Genomic DNA, 19,152 nt, shown 5'->3' with positions numbered 1-19,152 from the left:
AGTCCAGCATTTTCCCGGCCCGCCACACCTTTGCAGTGGCTGTTTCTTCTGCCTGCTGCACCTTCCCCTCTCGCTAGACCATGGCCAACTCATACACAATCCTCAAGGCCCAGCCAGCTTTTCTTTTTTGGCCTTGCTCGCTGTCCTCTGATCTCAGGTAGGACCCATCTCTCTGTGGCCCCCTGGTTCTCAGCGCTGAGCTAAAATGACCAGTCCAGCACCATCTTTCCCGCCATCAAATCTGGAGGGCAGGAAGCATGTAGGAAAGTCAGACCCTGACACCATATCTGACTGCAGGACTCCAGGAAAGTGTATTTCTGAAGCACCACGTCTATTCCCACCATGGCAAACCCAGTCATGGGTCTGAGTCACTGGGTGGAGACCAGGGGATGAGGGTTGTAAAAATTCATGCGTCATGGGGCCCTACCTCAGACCACAAATCAAACTCCACAGGGATGGGGCTCCAGACTTTGCATTTTAACCAGCCTTGCCCGTCCCCCATGGCCATGACTCCCACGTGTGGCCAGGGCTAAGACCAGCTGGACCAAACAAGGGAGGGCCTGCCGGCCTGGGCTCCCCAGTGGCCTGCTCGCTCAGCCACCCTGGTCTCTCTCCGTTCCTCCAGCAGACCTCATACCTCACTGAGGGCCCTGTGCACATACCCCCGCCAGGACCCCTGTCCCCTAGCTCCCTGCGTGGCCAGTCTCTTCCCATTAGTGAAACTTTGACTGTATGTCACCTCCTCTGACAGGTTTCCCGCACAGCTCAGCCAAATGCTGGACAGCCGCCCCTACCCTCTTGCCTCTCCATGAGCACCTCTTAGGACTGTAATTATGATTATTTATTTCTTTGATGTCTGTGAGCTCCACGGGGCAGGCTGTGTTCAGTGCGGTGTCCACAGACTGCTCACAGCGGGGCCAGAGGGAACGTGTTGAAGGAGTAAATGAATAAATAAATGAGTGAATGAATAAATGAATGGATGGCCAAACCGAGAAGCTCCTGAGGTTGCAAGCAGGAAGATTTCCAAGGAGCAGAGGCAGAGATCAGCAGGACGAGGGAGTGCGGGCCGTGGATGAGCCGGATCAGAGGTGAGGAAAACAGCTCTGCCAATAAGGGTTCCACAGCCACTTCGCCCAAAGGGTAATGGAGAGGACCACAGGCCAGACAGCAAGACCCCTCGGGCTCAGAGCTTTACCCCGTGCCGTTCCAGCACGTATGGCCTTGTGCCCGTGTCTTCTCTCCCGATAATGGCTGCCCAGGCGTCGCTGTGGACGTGCACCCCGGGCTAGTATGGAAAGTGTTTAGAGCAGAGCCAGCCACACAGATGTAAGAATTGTTTTTGAGTGTTTTGCCCTGGGCAGTGGCAAGGCCCACGCCCATCCCGTGAGGTACTGCTATGTATGACGCCATTTTGTTGACGAGGAAACTGAGCCCAAGGACGCGTCACTGATCAGAGGTGGAGCTAGGATTCTAGACAAGTCCTCACTCCAGAGCCCAAGTGCTTCCCCCACTGAGGTAGGATGCTGGCGTCTGGTGGTTTTTCAACTCTCACCTCTGTCCCCCCAACACTCCCTCTCACACACATACTATGTGACCCTGGCCGTGTCAGCGCCTTCTGAGCCTCGATTTCCCATCATCAAGTCAAGGCTCATCAGCCTGCCCTGACTCCCCGGCAAGGCCCGGGGGGGACGCCTCTGCCCACCGCCTCGCCTGTTTATCCTGACTGATGGCGCACAGCAGCGCTGGGCCCTCAGCTCGCAGCCCGCCAGGTTAAAAATACACCCAAAGGATGTTTCCATTGACAGCCCCCTGAGTTATGGGCTGCAGGCCTCCAGGTCTGACTCCAGAGGGCTCCTAGGAGATCGTGCATACTCTGGGTGAGCCGGACCAGGTGCACATCCCAGCTTCCAGCCCAGTGAGAGAAGCTCACCTTTGTCGCCTGTGAAATGGGCTGGCAATGCCCATCCCTGAAGCCGGCCTCCGTTCATAGTTCTCCGGACGATGCACCTGTATTTGGCCTACAGTCCTCAGTGCTCAGCAGGCAGGGGCAAGTTAGAGAGTGTGGCTCAGGACCAGGTAAAGGACATTTGGAATTAAGTTCTGTGTCAGTTCCTCTGTATCCTTCAGGGTCTCAGCGGGAGAGACCTGAAGAGGGGTTGGAACATTTACCAGAGGCAGGAAGGCAGAGCCAGAGGCTCTTGGGAGGTGCTGGAGAGGAAACGGCTTTCTAGAGCGCTCAGGATGGGGCTGGAGGTCCTGGAGGTGGTGAGGCCAGCACACCGGCCAATTCCTGAGTTTCTCCCCGACCACCATCCTAAGGGAAGAATTGGAAGTGTCTGGGGCCTCCCCCAACACTATACCCCTTGGTTACTACCCTCCACCAGCTGCCTCTCTTCTCCCCAGAAAACCTACCCAGGCCTTATTTAGCCAAAGGCAAAGTGCCCAGACCCTAGGGCTGTGCTGTCCATTGCAGTAGCCTCTAACCCCATGTAGCTATGTACGTTTCAGTTAATTAAGGGGTGCCTGGGGGGCTCAGCAGGTTAAGCATTCAACCCTCAATTTCCACTCAGGTCATGATCTCACAGTCATGAGATCAAGCCCCGCATTGGGCTCTGCAGTGAGTGCGGAGCCTGCTTGGGACTCTCTCTCTCCCTCTCTCTCTGCCCCTCCCCAATTTCGTTCCTTCTCTCAAAATAAATAAACAATTAAACAATTTATTAATTAAAATTTAATTCAATAAAAATTCAATTCCTCAGTCTCCCTGGCTACATACGGTTCACAAGGCTAGTGTCTACCATACTGGGCACACGGCTCTAGGGGATGAATTCTGGTGGGTCTAAACCAGTCACAAATCCCATCCTGCAGTGCCGGCGGCGGGTCTATGGCAGTCATGGGACCTCTTCCGGCCAGGGAGACTTAAGGAAAGGCTGGGAGGAGCAGGCTCTTTACACACTGGCTACCCGCTTGCCTCCAGCCTTTGGAGGCCGCAGGGAAAGGCTGTGGTGGGTGAAGCTGAGGCCCCCATCTTACAGCTGTGGGGCAATAAGCCGAAGAGCAGAGCCAACACACTGACATGAACAAAACCAAAGGATGGAAGGAGGTGGGGCTCCATCAAGCTACAGAACCTCTGAACTTTATATGGTTATTCAAGCCACGGTGGCTGCGAATCTGTCACCTGCAGCTAAATGCTTTCTCACCAACAAAGCAGGAAATGATACCGGCATTAGACTTTCAGGCCTCTGACTTGGTTGTTCCTTCCATGCCTCTCTTCTTACCTCTTTATAAATCCCATTCATGCGTTAGAGTCTGGATCAGCACCGCATTGTTAGAAGCTTTCTCCTCACATCCCTCAGAAGCTGGAAGTGAGCACTCCCTCCTCAAATCCCAGCGGGTTCCCATCTTCCAGCACTTGACACCAGGCACTGGCAGGGTGCGGGTCGGGTCTACGTCCGTCTTCCTGGAGCTTCTCCCCACCGGCCCTACAAGAGTCCCTGGCAAGTAGCAGGTACTCGATTAATCCTTGGAGGAAAGAAGATGAAAATGCTTTATTTTAGCATCTCTGCATGGTATACGTTTACACTAAAGCTTGTAAAAAGGAGTGAATTTCTCACAGTTCTCAGAAGCAGAGAAATTCAGAGTAGGCTGTCCACCCCTACCTCACAGCATACACTCAAATGCATTCTTAGTAAATTTTAGAGTCAAATGCAGAAGCAAAGAGTTGACATTTATTTATTTATTTTTAATTCTATGTGGAGTCCATGGATGGATAAATGGATACGTAAAATGTGGTATATTGATACAACAGAATATTATTTCGTCTTAGGAAGGAAGCGAATTCTGATGCACGCTACAACACAGGCAAACCTTGAGGACATTATACTAAATGAAACAAACCAGTTACAAAAATACAAATCGTGTATGATTCCACTCATATAAAGCACCTAGAGTAGTGAAATTCATAGAAATGGCAAGTAGAATGGCTATTGCCAGGGACGGGGGAGGGGGGCTAGGGGGGAGGCAGTGGGGAGCTGTTGATTAATGGGGACGGAATTGTAGTTCTATAGGACAGAAGAAGTTCTGGAGGTTGGCTGCACAGCAATGTGAATAAACTTAACACTAGTGAGCTGTGTACTTAAATTTTATGGTAAATTTTATGTTCCATGTATTTCGCCACAATTTAAAAAATGTTTAAATGTTACATGGAATATACATGCCAAAGGGCATATAAAATGACGTGTCCACATTAAAGCAGAATGCCAAGATGAACCCCAGATGCCCACCACCATCTGGAGAAAGAGAGCATCCGTGACCTTTGAAGCCCTGAGCGTCCCTGCCTGATGTCACCCCAGCCTCCCCTGGAGAAGAAATGGCCCTTTAACGTGCTCTTCATTTCCTTGCCTTCCTCTACAGTTTTGCTTAAATAATATATAGTTCAGTTTTGCTCAGTTTTAACCTCTGCATAAATGAAACAAAGAAAGCAAATGCTCTATCTCTCCTGTGACTACTTTTTCCTCCCCATTATTTTTGGGGTGGGCACTTTCATTGTTATGATTTGTTAAACTTGCATATGTGTCGTAGACTCTTTGGTACGCCTCATAAATGTCACGGCTACAAAATAAATACACAAAGTGCTAAACGTAAAGATTGAAGTTCTTTTAAAAATAAAGAAATCTAGGTGACTATTTTTGTAATCTTCAGATGAGGAAGGCCTTTTCAAGCATAACACCAAAGACAGAAATCACGCAAGAATCAGTTGACGTGGTGGATGACAAAACAGTTTAAAATGTCTGTGGGGCAGGGGCACCTGAGTGGCTCAGTCAAGCGTCCAACCTTGATCCAGGTCAGGATCTCATGGCTCACGAGTTTGAGCCCCGCGTCAGGCTTACTGCTGTCAGCACGAAGCCCTCTCAGATCTTCTGTCTCCTTCTCTCTCTGCCCCTCCCCCACTCATGCTCACTCACGCTCTCTCTCTCTCTCTCTCTCTCAAAAATAAACATTTAAAAAATAAATAAATTATACAATGGAGTACTACATGGCAATGAGAAAGAATGAAATCTGGCCATTCGTAGCAAAATGGATGGACCTAGAGGGAGTCATGCTAAGTGAAATAAGTCAGGCAGAGAAGGACAGATACCATATGTTTGCACTCATAGGTCTAACAGAAGAAACCTAACAGGGAACCATGGGAAAAAGAAAAGGGGGGAAAAGAGTTGGGGAGAGGGAGGGAGGCAAATCATGAGAGACCTGTGAATCCTGAGAACAAACTGAGGGCTGAAGAGGGAGGGGGGAAGGGGAAGGGGGTGATTGTCATGGAGGGGGCACTTGTGGGGAAGAGCACTGGGTGTTATATGGACACCAAACTGGTATAAACTATTAATAAAAAATAAATAAAAGAAAAAATCCCTATAGATATGAAATTTGGGGTACCCAGAAATTTAAAAAAAAAGTGATGGCCAATGTGGACAACCTACCAAATACTTTTGTGTGCTTAAGGAGGTAAATTATAAAAAAATGGAAAACTTTATAAATTAAAAAAATCAAATAGTAAAAAATAAAATAAAAATACATAAACAAAAAAGTAAAAAATAAACAAAAATAAAATGTCTATGGATGAAAACCCCCTGCACAGAGTTAAGAAGGCAAAAGAAAAAAACCCACAAAAGCAAAGACTGGGGAGACAATGAACAACCACAGGGCACAGAAAAGGCTGATCTCCCCTCTACCCGAAGGGGTCTGTCAGGTTGCACAGGAAATTTCAAATCACGTGAGCACACTACCACACTGCTGGTCCTCTGATGAGTCAGTACGATGGTTTAGGAAGCCCATACATGTCAATATGTATCCGAAGTCTGAAGGAAAGTTTGCACCCTTTAACCTGGAATAACCTTAGGAGTTTCACTTTAGATAATGAGCAGAGAGGTGCCCTACAGTCCACGCACGAGCAGTCCTTCACCATCATACCTGCACTCGGGGAAATAGGCAAGTGACCTACATGTTAAACAACAGGGGACGGTTTGAACTATCAAAACCACGGAAGTCGTGTTTCCGAAAAATGTCTCCCTTCAGCAGGGCCATATGAGTTAGGGTCAAAAGCAGGTCACACTCTGATAGACGGATGACGGGATGCAAAACGGTACAGCCATGTTGGAAGACAGTTGGGCAGTTTCTTCTAAACTCACCCACGCATGGACCATACAACACACAGAGAGTACACTCTTAGAAATGGACCCAAGAGAAATAAAAATGCGATCACGAAAACTTGGGCACAAATCTTAATAAGCTTTATTTGCAGAGGTTAAAAACTAGAAACAACCCAAATGCCCATCGGTGATGTAGCCATGCTGTGGGGAAACTAGTTGACAATAAAGGGAGCGAACTTCAAGACCAATCTCAGAGATATTATGTTCAATGAATGAATCTAGACACCAAAGGCTGGTTACAGTGTGATTCCATCTACGTAGCAGTCTGGAACAGGCAAAACTACAGAGACAGAAAATAAAGCAGTGTTGGTCAGGAGCTGGGTGAAACGGACTTCAAGTGCAAATCAGCGAGAGGGAATTTGGGGGGTGAGGAAGTGTTCTCTATCTTGTGGTGATTACACGGCTGGAGACATTTATTAAACTCATCAAAATGTCACTTAAAATTGGTGGATTTTATTGTCTGTAAACTATTTGATTTGTAGACAAATATTTTCATTTTTTAACATTTATTTATTTTTGAAAGAGAGACAGAGCATGAGCAGGGAGGGCCAGAAAGGGAGGCAGATACAGAATCTGAAGCAGGCTCCGGGCTCTGAGGTGACTGTCAGCACAGAACCCAATGCAGGGCTCCAACTCATGAACTGTGAGATCATGACCTGAGCCAAAGTCCGATGCTCAACCGACTGAGCCACCCAGACGACCCCATCTATAATTTTTAATAATAATAATTTTAAAAACCTTCTAGAATTTTAGAGATCACGGCAATCTTGAGAACTCCCCAGGGACGCCCTGGGCAGCCCCCGCCGTAAGCCCTGAGCCCTCTCTCTGAGAGAATCCCCAGGTCCAGTGTCCTCCACAGTGCCGTTTGGGGCTCGTCTCTTCCCCGCTGTGTTTCATGTTCCTTCTTGGCCATTTCCGGAGTGAGCTTTCTCACGTTCTCAGTCTGCTTCCTGTCTCCTAGAAAGGGTGAAGTCTCAAACAGCATTTCATTCCATTTGAAGTCTCGAATCATCACAGGCTTTTTCAGGCCAGACGTGGGATCTCATGGGAATTATATTCCCTCTAAAAACCTGGCAGGCATTGGATCGATTTGGCTCAGGTCTGTTCTGTGTGGGTTTCCACACCTGAACTTCCTGACAAGAAACAATCCTCACCCATGGGTCTTTGCTTGGGCACCCCTGGGCCCATTTCTCACAATTCAGTGGTTGAATCCACCTGAAACAATGGGTGAGCAGGCCACATCCTACTCTCATATTTGCCCTCAGTCACCTTGACCAGATGAGAGAGGTTGAGGGGTTTCAGGCCCAAAGACTTTTAAGCACCACCTCTGACTGTGGAGAATCCAGAAGCCCTCGGAGTGTCGGCCCTACTCGATCTGATTTATCCCAACTCCTTTCCATTCCTTTTGAGCTGATGTCTTCCTCGTGATCCTCCCCAGATGCGGCCAAGGGCGGCCAAGAAACTTGACATGCATCTTCTTTGCCGACCTCTTTCCCTAGAACTATAAATCCAGGAGGTACTCGTGCCTTCCAAATGGTCACAGGAGACAGGCTTGCAAAATGCATAACACGGATCTCTGTCTTTCTGGTCTCTGATGCCAGTGTCCTTACCACCTGCCCCTACAGTGCTAAGCCAATACCACCTATTTCCGAACTTTGCAACGCCAGCATTTCTCTTACAAATCAATTTCTGTGGGAGTCACAATAGGACAGGCTGTGTTAACAAGCCCCGAAAGTTCAATGGCTTACCACTACTCTTTGCTCACGTCCGGTCTGAGCAAACATAGGGCCAGATGGGAGACCCAGGACTCAGAGGGGGCCAGGCCTCAGCTGAAGCTACGTCTTCCAAGATGGCCACAGCAGCAAAAGGAGGAGGCAGAGCGACACACCGGTCTTCCCTGCTTCGGCCCAGAAGGGATACGCCTGCAGGAACCGGGAGGACTCAGCACACATGTGTGGGTGAGTGCAAGTGGCCCACAGAAATCTGAAAGGGCCGCAGCAATGCGGGCCCTGTGAACTCCTGATACTAATGAACTAAAACTCCCTTTCAGGGAAGGCACCCACCAAGAAGGATCTGCTGAAAGTAGGAGCCAAACTGGACATAACAGAGACCATTGGAATCCAAAACTAGACACAAGGGGAGGAGAAAGAAAGAAAGAGAGGAAGGAAGGAAGAAAGAGAGGAAGGAAGAAAGAGAGGAAGAGAGGAAGGAAGGAAGGAAGGAAGGAAGGAAGGAAGGAAGGAAGGAAGGAAGGAAGGAAGGAAAGGAAGGAAGGAAGGAAAGGAAGGAAGGAAGGAAGGAAGGAAAGAGAGGTCTCGGTAGAAGGGAGAAGAGGGACACAAGACTTTTTATTAACATCTCATAGACACAACAGAAAAGGGAACTCTGGAGCTACAAAGCTTAAAAACAAATTCTGACCCATCCCCCCTCTGGAAAGTTCAGAAAATTCCTTTCACATAAAAATGAGCATCAGAAAATGATTGTTGTAAACCTCATACAAAGTTATCTTACTAAAAATGAGAATACTAGGCAATTCCCTACAGATAATGAGGGCATCCTAGAAATGTGTGCCTATACAACACACGCCCGAGAACATAAAAACCATACCTGATACTTAAAAATGAGTCAACAGAAAATTTTAAAGTAATAAAAGATACAAAAGAATAACTAGTCAAAACAAAAAGAATTCAGAAAAGCTGTACTAGAACTGAGGTTGAAATTAGAAATAAAAGGAAAACCTCATTAAAGAATAAAGCCTAGGGGCACCTGGGTAGCTCAGTCAGTTGAGTGTCCTAAGTGTCAGACCTCAGCTCAGGTCATGACCTTGAAGTTCGTGGGTTCGAGCCCTGTATCAGGCTCTATGCTGACAGCTCAGAGCCTGGAACCTGCTTCGGATTCTGTGTCTCCCTCTCTCTCTGCCCCTCCCCCACACACATTCTATCTCTCATGCACACAAAAATAAACATTAAAGAAGAAGAAGAAGAAAGCCAAAACTGAGCAGAACATCAGAGCAATAAACACACAAAAAAATGCCGAAGAAAATCAGAACATAAGGGTGGGGCATTAAGAAAAAAATAGAAGGGCCACCTGGGTGGCTCAGTCAGTTAAGTGTCTAGTTTTTAATTTTGGCTCAAGTCATGATCTCAGGGTTCGTGGGATCAAGCCCCACATCAGGCTCTGCACTGTCAGTGCAGATTCTTTCTCTTTTTCTCTCTCTCTCTCTCTCTGAAAAGAAAGAAATACACTTTTTGAAAAAACGGAAGAGAGAAACTGGATTTGAGAAAAAGTGCCTATGCAGAGAGCAAACAGAAAGGCCTAACATATGTATAATAGAAGTCGCTGAAGAAGGTAACCAAAGCTAAAGAATCAAACAAAGGCTAAACACTATAATTAAAAAAACAAAAAACCTTCCCAAAATAACTAACTTGAAACAACACTGGGTACCTGGAAAAACTGACCCAGAATAACCAACAGAGAGACATATTCTACCACATAGTCTACGGATGTCTTTGGGAATCCAGGCAAAAAAAGACACAGTTGCTTCTCAGGAAAATCGGGTCTTCATCAGACGTGCCCACATTAACACTTCCTGCCAGAAGCAACAGAAGGCATGTTTACAGTATTAAGGGAGCACAGCATGAGCCAAGGGTGGGTTATCCAGCCAAATTGATTTTCGAGCGTAAAGCGTACAGTTATGAACAAGCATAGTGTTCCTGCGGGCACCTCTGGAGGACCCTATCAGAAAACCAGCTCAGACAACGAAAATGCCCGGAGAAACACAGGCAACAGGGCTGATGGGGAGGGGTGAGTGTGTGGGGCCCATAGTTACCTGTACACTGGAGGTCAGACAGCGCTGTAACAGACAGAGCGCAGGGCTTCGGCACCACTGTCAGAGATGGGAGGGAGCGCAGGGGAGCGTATGGAACCTGGAATTAGCTTACTTATTATCTTGTGCTCAATGTCTGGGAGTGTTAAAAATTAAAAATAAAATTAAAAGGGTGTTAATTCAAATCAGAGACTGGGGAAGAGGATCATAGCAAGTTTCAATATTGCTCATAGTAGAGAACCAATAGACAAAAAGAGAGGTAACTAAAACTATTTCATACAAAAATTAGTGTAAAAGGAACAGCAATTGGAGCAGGATTCATGGGTGGCTCAGTCAGTAAAGCGTCCGACTCTCAATTTCAGCTCAGGTCATGATCTCACGATCCGTCAGATCGAGCCCTGCATCAGGCTCCGCACTGAAAATGGAGCCTGCTTGGGATTCTCTCTCTCTCCTTCTCTCTCTCTGCCCCTCCCCTGCTCTCCTCCCCCTCTCAAAATAAATAAATAAGCATTAAAAAAATAAAGGAACAATTGAAGCAAAAATATGAATCTTTCCTAAGTACCAAAGAGATAAAGTCAAAGAGAGGGAGGAAATAAAAAATATACTGAAAGACAACTTATTTTAAAAGCTTACATGGGTATAAAGGTAACATAAAACAATATGACAGAACTGAGGCTAAACATATTGATTATGTGGTCTTAACTCACCTATTAATAGAGAAAAGCATTTTTAGGTTGGCTAAGAAAGGAAACTCCAGTACTATGCTTTAAATCTCTCTGGAGTGATGGCCAGAACATATTATCTAGAGAAAAAACCGTGAAGGGGAGCGCAGTGATAAAGGAGGGGGAGGCAGGTGGATATGAAGCAGCTTACGTTACAAATACAAAAGGAAGAATGTTCAGATTATCTATCGTGCCGTGAACTACCCCAGTAGTAGGCTTAGACAATTGTCTTATGAATAAATTATTCCGTGGGTCAGGAATTCAGGGCAGGCAGGCTGGCTGGGTTTTCCACATGGTGTTGGTGCAGGCCACTCCCTGGCATCCGGTCAGTGGTGAGCTGGTCTGGAAGATCCAGGTGGCTTTAGTTACGTGACTGGCAATTGGTGGGGCAGCCGGAAGGCTGGGCTGGGTGGGGACGGGGGGGGGGGGAGTTGCACCATCCACGTGGCCTCTCCAGCAAAGGGGCTTGGAGTAGTGGGAGTTCAAGCATCAGTGTCTTGAGTGAGTCAGGATCAGGCTCTGGGGCCTTGTACAACCCGGCCCAGAAGGTCCTCAGAATCGCTTCTGCCACATGCTGCTGGCGGCAGAAACAATCACAAGTCACCAAGAGCCGAGGGGAGGGACAAAGACCGCATCTCTCTCAGTAACATAGGTGTCCAAAAATTTGTGCCATGTTTTACAAGTGCCACCACGGATAAACCATATATATTTTTTAAATGTTTATTTATTTTTAGAGAGAGAGAGAAAGAGAGAGAGAACGGGTAGAGGAGGGGCAGAGAAAGAGAGAGAATCCCAAGCAGGCTCTGCACTGTCAGAATTATTTCTTTAATCCCTGCCTGATCACCATTGAATGGCGAATGTAATTTAGAAGCTGTAACAGGGACTGTGCAAGCACGCACTCCACCTTTTCCTTTACAGCCTGTACTGCCAGGTAGCCAAATGGTAGAGGATGCTGAGTTTCTCGCCATAGAAACATTTCAGCTAATAAGTGAAGTAGTGACAGCAGAATTAGGACGCCACCAGTTTGCAACCAACTAATACATCATCCGGCAGGCACTGACGTCCTGCAGAGACAGCAGGACCCCGTGCGTCTCCACCACAGAACTCTCTACCAAGTGTTCTTGCCAAAGAAAAACTCCAACCTGAATCTGATCAAGTCTCTAGACCCAGCTCCCAGTTTGCAGGAAGTACGCAAACCATGAGAAACTCTACAGGCCTCTTGAGTTGATAATAAGTAACTAATAAGTAACAAAAAGAGGCGGGACAACCTCGAGATGGAAGATACTGAGGAGATACATCAGCCAGTGTGACGTGGGGACCTTAGTCAGATCCCGATTCAAACCATTTTTTGTTTCATTTTGACGTTTTGGAGACCATTCTAAGTTTGAACAAAGACTGGATGTTTGCTGATATTAAGGAATGATTGTGACACCTGAAGTATTAGCTAATGATATTGTTACTGTTTTTAAAGGCCTAATCTTTCATAAGGAGGCTCTGGAATCACATTTGTGGATGCTATTATATGATATGTAAGATGAACAGGATGCAGGCCCGAAGAATTTGGGAGATAAAGAAGTAAAGTGGGTGAGGGTAGAGACAAGAGTGGCGTGCACTGAGCACTCTCGAAACGAACTGGGTGCTGGGTATCTGGTGGCTCGATACTTGCTCTAGTTTTATATACGTTTGGACTTTTCATGATAAAAAGCTCATGTGTGAGAATTTTTGTACAATAAACATTTTTCATATAGAAAAAACGGCTGGTGGGGCACCTGGGTGGCTCGGTCGATTAAATATCCAGCTTCGGCTCAGGTCATGATCTCGTGGTCTGTGAGTTCGAGCCCCATGTCAGGCTCTGTGCTGACAGCTCAGAGCCTGGAGCCTGCTTCAGATTCTGGGTCTCCCACCCCCCACTCTGCCCCTTCCCCACTCACGCTCTGTCTCCTTCTCCCTCTCAAAAATAAATAAGCATGTAAAAGAAAATAATTTTTTAAAAAGCGAAAACACTGGAAAGCTATATGTCACTTAAACTTATACCATGTTCTATGTCAAGTTATGTCGCAATACATCAATTTTAAAAAATGTGAACGATAAGTCATTTTGGCCAATGGGATCATAGGCGAGCTTTCTTTTTAAATCGTTCAATGTCTTCTAAAATGGCTACAACAAACACGAAGCATAATCTGGGAGAGAAAAATGAAACCAAACCAGCACCCCCTCGTAGAGGGGGAGGGTTCCTCTCCGGCTCTGCAGGTGGACGGCTAACTTGGCAGAGCCGGGCCAGGAAGCCATGTGGCTGCACATACCGGGCCCCTTCCAGGCAAATGTGCTTCCCTTTGCCCCGCTTCTGGGACCTGTGCCCAGGGAAATCATCTGCACTCTGAAACACCAACCAAGCTGCCTGCTCAAGGATGTCCATGCTGGGGTAGTTACCAGAGTAGAAACCTGGAGTCAGAGGCCACATCCCATGACAGAGCATTGTCTTGGTGAAGAATGGCACATCAAGACAATGGAATGCTAAGAAGCCATCAAAATGGTGATTGTTGGGCAGAGAGCCTCGGACTTATTGCTGTGTGAACTGAGGTACACGCTTGTATCTTTGACATGATTCTAGTTTTGCAAATATATGTGGAAAATGAATAGAACCCAGTTACCCTCCTCATAGAACAGCCCATTAATATTTGCCTCTACCCCTCTTAAGAGAGATCTGATTGTCTCAGAGCTCCCCCGGAAATTCTCAGGGGGCAGATGCCTCCCTCAAATCCCACCTGGTCCAGTACCCTGTGTCTCTCACATTCTCAGCTGGGCTTTGTCTTTTGCAACCAATCCCACTGCCTACCTGGTGAGGTTCCTGAGACACCCGGCTCCTTTCCTCAATCTGCAACTTCCTTCCAGGCTCCTGTTTGTGTCCCACTTTAACTGAAAAGTGGAGGAGCTTGGGTTTCATAGTGAAAATATCCTCACAACAGGCAGCCCCCCTCTGGCCACTTCTTGTCCGTTCCTCCCCTACTCCTGGTTGGTACCCTGGTGCACAGCATAGCTCTAAAAAACTTCCCAGCCCCCTAAGGCCTCCCTGTGCCACGCTGGCCCTCCGTGACAGGAGTCCCCGCCCCCACAGGATCCTCACCTTGTTTTCTTAAAGACCATTCTCAGTGAAAGAAGAATTTTGTCCCAGCTTCAAAGTACCATTTGTGCCCTTATTTGTAGTGGGACTTGTTAGCTTTCCCCATCTCTACTTCCCCTCCTTCTATAGTCATAAAGCCCAGGTAGGGCCCTGGCTGCCTATATAAAAACTACATTTCCCAGCCTCCCTTGCAGCTACAGATGACCATGTGACTGAACTATGGCCAATGGGATGTGAACCAATGATGTACTACTTCCAGGTCATGCCCTTCAATGAACAGGATATGCCTCCCATCCTGCCACCCAGAACCTGAGGTCTGGAGCTGAGGGACCTTCCTGGGTTATACGGATGAAGGCATCAAACACCCTAGGAATAGCAGAGCAGCAAGATGGAAGGAACCTAGGCCCTTACACCATGAAGTGGCCACTGCTGCTACAGATCACTGTCCTCCAGCTGTCATAGAATAGAAAAATAATCGTCTGTCTGGTTTAAACCATCATCGGTTTCATTTTGCTGTGGCTGTTGTTAATAAGCAGCCAAACCTGGATTGTAACTAATAAACTTGTGCTATTAAAAGGCGCCCATGGCCCCCAGCACCCGCAAGCTCTCTTATGTCAGGAGCAGTCTGAGACCAGGATTCAGGGGCAGGTGCTTCATGAAGGAAGTGCTCCCAGCAGAAACCAGTAAGGGAGAGAGGAAAACAGGAGAAAAGGGAGAAACCAAGCAAGGATGTGTTTCTGCCCTGGCCAGGGCCCGATCCTGGGGAGCTCTGGGGTATAGATCATACCTCTGAGTTTGTGCTGTCTTAAGGACCAGGCTTTTCTGCTGCAGTAGATTGGCTGAGGGGACCCAAGGGCGCAGGCGTCAACTCCCAGGCACTCAACTTTACTGTATGGGGTGAAGAAGGCCCAAGGACCATCCTCTAAAACAAGCCCAAGATGTGTGAGTGGTCAGCCAGAGAGCACAGAGCAGAGGGGATCCGGTATGAGGCCCCCATGGGGGTCTGCAGCCTTTGGGGCAGGCACCCCCGGGGCTCCATGCATGGGGAGCTGAAGCCCTCCAAGCCCTCTGTGATACCCACCCTGTTGACCTCTTTCCCCAGCCTGGGCTTGCCCTCCTCATCCAAAAGAGATGAACAAGGACAACCCCAAAGATACGCCGCTGGGACCCTCAGCTAGGTGTGCGGGCAGATGCCTTGAGACCTACAATTCAGTTGCTCAGTAAACCACACCAGCATTTGCCCAGAGAAAGCAACAGGTCCCAGCACATGGGGCTCAGAATGTGGAGAATCAGAGAGGTACAGCGACTTGCCCGAGGCCACACAGCCAAAGCGGAGGGACTGAGGTGGGTGAGTGAAGGGAGGAGCAATGTTACAGAAAAGCCTACAGCTGTAAGAATCTGTGGGGAGCTGGGGGAGCCTCTGGGGGCAGGGTGGCCCCACGTGGGGTAGGGAGAATCCCTGTAAGGACTTCGGGTGTCATTTACTGAGCACCCGCATGGACTGCCTGCCTGGCCTCTGTTAGCGTCTGCATTCCCCAGTAATTCACGGAGGCTCCATCTCCTTCAGCTCACCCTGCAACAGACACTGAGGGAAGGATTTGGGAGCAAGGAAATCCCGGGAATCCACAGGGAGGTGAGAGCCAGGCCGAAAGGAGCTGATATAAGGCATGTTCTCGACACAGTTCCGCAGGGCTACTGAGCTCGGTGCAGCTGGGGAAGCCTGGCACACTGACGGCCCGTGTCTTGCTCTCTCCAGTGGCTCACTGGCCATGGAAAGCTCCTCGGCAGAGCTGTGGAGCCTGAGGCAAGGGCAGGCACAGAAGCCCCCTGCAGGTGGGTAATTCTATTCCCCCACATAGAGGTGCGGGGCTGCTCCTGGCCCATGGGCTACACTGGGACACACTGCCACCCAGGTCCCTTTGACCCAGGGCTCCAGAACTTCCCACTCTTTCCAGCTCTTTCTCCCTCTTACCTCAGGAAATAGCATCTGCCAAGGTTTGGAGACCTGTATGCTTTCTTCAGTTTAGCAGCTTTAAGACTTGAATGACCCAGAGTTTTCATTCAGACACTGGCATTATATTTACTCAGCTCCATGAACCTGCTCTGGGGAGGCCTTCAAACACCTGAGAGGGGAAGAGCAGCCAAGTGGCCAGACCGCTCCCTGAATGGGGCTGGAATCTCCCTCACTCCTCAGCCCTTAGAGCCAGGCTCCCTGAGTTTGGATCCCAGACCCGCCCCTCACCACCTCTGTGATCTTGAACAAATTGCCTAGCATCTCTGTGCCTCGGTTTCATCATCTGTAAAATGAGAAAGGCAACAGAACCCACTTCCTAGGGCTGTTGTGAAAATTTGGTGCAATAACCCCTGCAAAGTGCAGGGAGCAGTGCCTAGTAGCCAGTAAATGCTTAATAAATGCCAGGTCGACCTCTGGTTCAAGGCAGCAGAGTCAGCTGTAAGAAGAGGACTTGGACACAGACATGGCCGCCCGGTGCCATTGGGGCTGGATAGAGGGAAGCGAGGGGCTGTGGGAACCCTGAGAAAGGAGTGACAAATACAGGAAAACCGCACAAAGGCGGAGCTGGAGGAAGTAGGTTTTGAGGGGTGAGTAGGAGTAGGCAGAAAAGGGAAGGTGTAATGAATGTGTGCGTTGGGGCCGGCAACTGTCCCGCATCGAAACTTCTTCTTAATTGAGAGCAGTCCTGTGCAGAGTCCCAGGGAGGCAGCAGCCTGTTTCTCCTGCAGAAGCTGAAAAGAGCAGAGTATGGTTTGGTCAATAGGCTACTCCTGCCTAGGACTTTGAAGCTTCATATTGGGCAAGGGTCAGAGTCGAGTCCTGCAAGGCTGGCTTGGATGCCCAGGCCCCTGTATCCTCCTCGATCACTCAAAGTCCTCCATCCACTGCGTGAGCCCTGAGACTGAGCTAAGAAATCCCCTCTTTACCTCGGACGGACAGTCGCCTTTCTGTTGCTTGCGACCAAGAGTTCTGAAGGAAATTCCTGGCAGAAAGACCAGAATGAGAAAGACATGGAAGGGAGGACATCTCCAGGGATCCCAGCCCTTGCCCCCCACCCAGGGCCCCCCACCAAAGCCTGTCCCTCCCCCAAGCTTTCCTCATCGACACTCACTGAGATCATACAAGGAGGCAGGCTGGTGAGCGACGGGCCTCCCCACTCCATTGCACAACCAACAAAACTGAGCCTTGAGAAGTGGCCATTTGCTGCAAGTTGCCCACAGATGGGGAGAACCAAGGAGGCTCTGAAGTAGCATCAGACACCTGGCCAGGCTCTGCACCTGCTGCAGTCAGAGACCCCGGGACCCCAAGACGGGCACCTGCCATCGAAGCCTGTGAAACCTTACAGCCCCAGGACAGATACTGGGACCGAGGTGTAAAAGGCAAACCTATTTGGGCCACGGTCACACATGCTGGGGGGACTATGGGGACTGTGGGGAATGGAGTTTTAGTTTAAAGGCAACTGTGAGAAGGAGAATGCATTTGGAGCCCAAGGAACACAGTGCCTGGTGCTCATTATCCACTGGAGTGGCCCCGGAGGGGTGGTGAAGAACAGACGGGGTGCTGGGGTAGCTCATTGGGCTAAGCGGCTGACTCCGGCTCAGGTCATGATCTCACAGGCTGTGACTTTGAGCCCTGCATTGCGCTCTGTGCTGACAGCTCAGAGCCTGGAGCCTGCTTCAGATTCTGTGTCTCCCTTCCCCTCTGCCCCTCCCCCACTCGCTCTCTGTCTCTCTCAAAAGTAAATAAACATTTAAAATAATTTTTAAGAACAGGACCCAGAGGGATAGGTTCATTAACTGATCAGCTACTGTGTGCCAGGCCCATGAGGCCCCTCCAGGGTTTTGTGGCGTCTGCCTACAATCCTGCAGGCTCAGTGTCAAAACCCCCAATTTGCAGAGAAGGAAACTGAGTCTCAGGAGGTACTGTGACATCTTCAAGGTCACATAGCTTTGACAGAGTCACAACAGGGCTGTCTGACCCAGGAGCTGGAGCCGGGGGTGAGGGTGGGGCGTAGATAAACCTGCACCGAGGTGGGGGCATGGAGCAGGGCTTTGATGTCAAAAAGGCATTTACGTAGCAGAGTGTAGGACATTTCAGAAAAGTGTTATTGTTCCCAGTGGAAGTCTGACTGCATCTCTCCTCTGCTTGAAAACCCTCTGACAACTCCCCTTATGCCCTGAACATAAAGTCTGGAGCCTGCAGGATCCCATGTGATCTGCTCCCAACCCTAGATTCTCTTCGGCGGCACCAAGTCCCCTCCCGCCCCAGGACCTTTGCACAGGCTGCTCCTGGAATGCTCTCTCCACTCCTCCCCTACTTATTACTCCTCTGCCTGCTACCCCCTTACAGGGAGGCTTCTGAGGCTGTGGGCTTTCCCGTGGCCAGTACCCAGGAAGGGCCCCACTCTCTCATCTTCCTTTTTCTTTCAGGATGCTGACTGCCGTGTGTTCTCTTAGCCATACATCTGGCAAAAGTTGGTTCTTGGGGGAGTGAAAGAAAGCTGAGGTGGCACAATTATTCATGGCGCCATATGGCAAAATCTTATTCCTTTGTATTGTGTGTCTCGTTCGGGAAAAATGAAATTTAAATAATTCACTTAATTAATCAAATTTAATTACTTAATTATAATTAAGTTTAACGAATGTAAATGATTTAATTAATTAATTTATTTAATTTGATGCTTCTCCTTAGGGAGTGATGATAGAAAAGAAGAAGGACAAGCTGCTTTAAGCATCTGTGAGTTTATGGGGCGCCTGGGTGGCTCAGTCGGTTAAGCGTGCAACTTCAGCTCAGGTCATGATCTCACAGTTCGTGGGTTCGAGCCCTGCGTTGGGCTCTGTGCTGACAGCCAGCTCAGAGCCTGGAGCCTGCTTCAGATTCTGTGTCTCCCTCTCTCTCTGACCCTCCCCTGCTCATGCTGTCTCTCTCTGTCTCTCAAAAATTAAAAAAAAAAAAAAGCATCTGTGAGTTTGCCTGTGTCCGATGCCCTTGCGGAGCTCACTGAGGGCAGGCTCAGGTCAGCCTCAGCCCCGCTGGAGCTCCAGTTCTAGAACACTGCCTGGCACATGGCAGGTGCTCAGACAACACCTTCCATGTGCCGAGGCCTGCAGCGAACAACCCAGGCAAGGCTCTGCTGCAGGGAGTCCCCACTGAGTCCCATTCACCCGGACCCCCCCTCCCCCCGGCAATGAGATCCCGTGGAAGAGAACTCCCAGAGCAGGTGCCTCCCATCAGAGGTCACAGCTGCCGCCGCCTCCCAAGCCTCCTTC

The sequence above is a fragment of the Suricata suricatta genome, chromosome 17 (genome assembly GCF_006229205.1).
Source record: "Suricata suricatta isolate VVHF042 chromosome 17, meerkat_22Aug2017_6uvM2_HiC, whole genome shotgun sequence".
In the NCBI taxonomy this organism is placed as follows: domain Eukaryota; kingdom Metazoa; phylum Chordata; class Mammalia; order Carnivora; family Herpestidae; genus Suricata; species Suricata suricatta.
Note: the sequence above shows the minus strand (reverse complement) of the source record.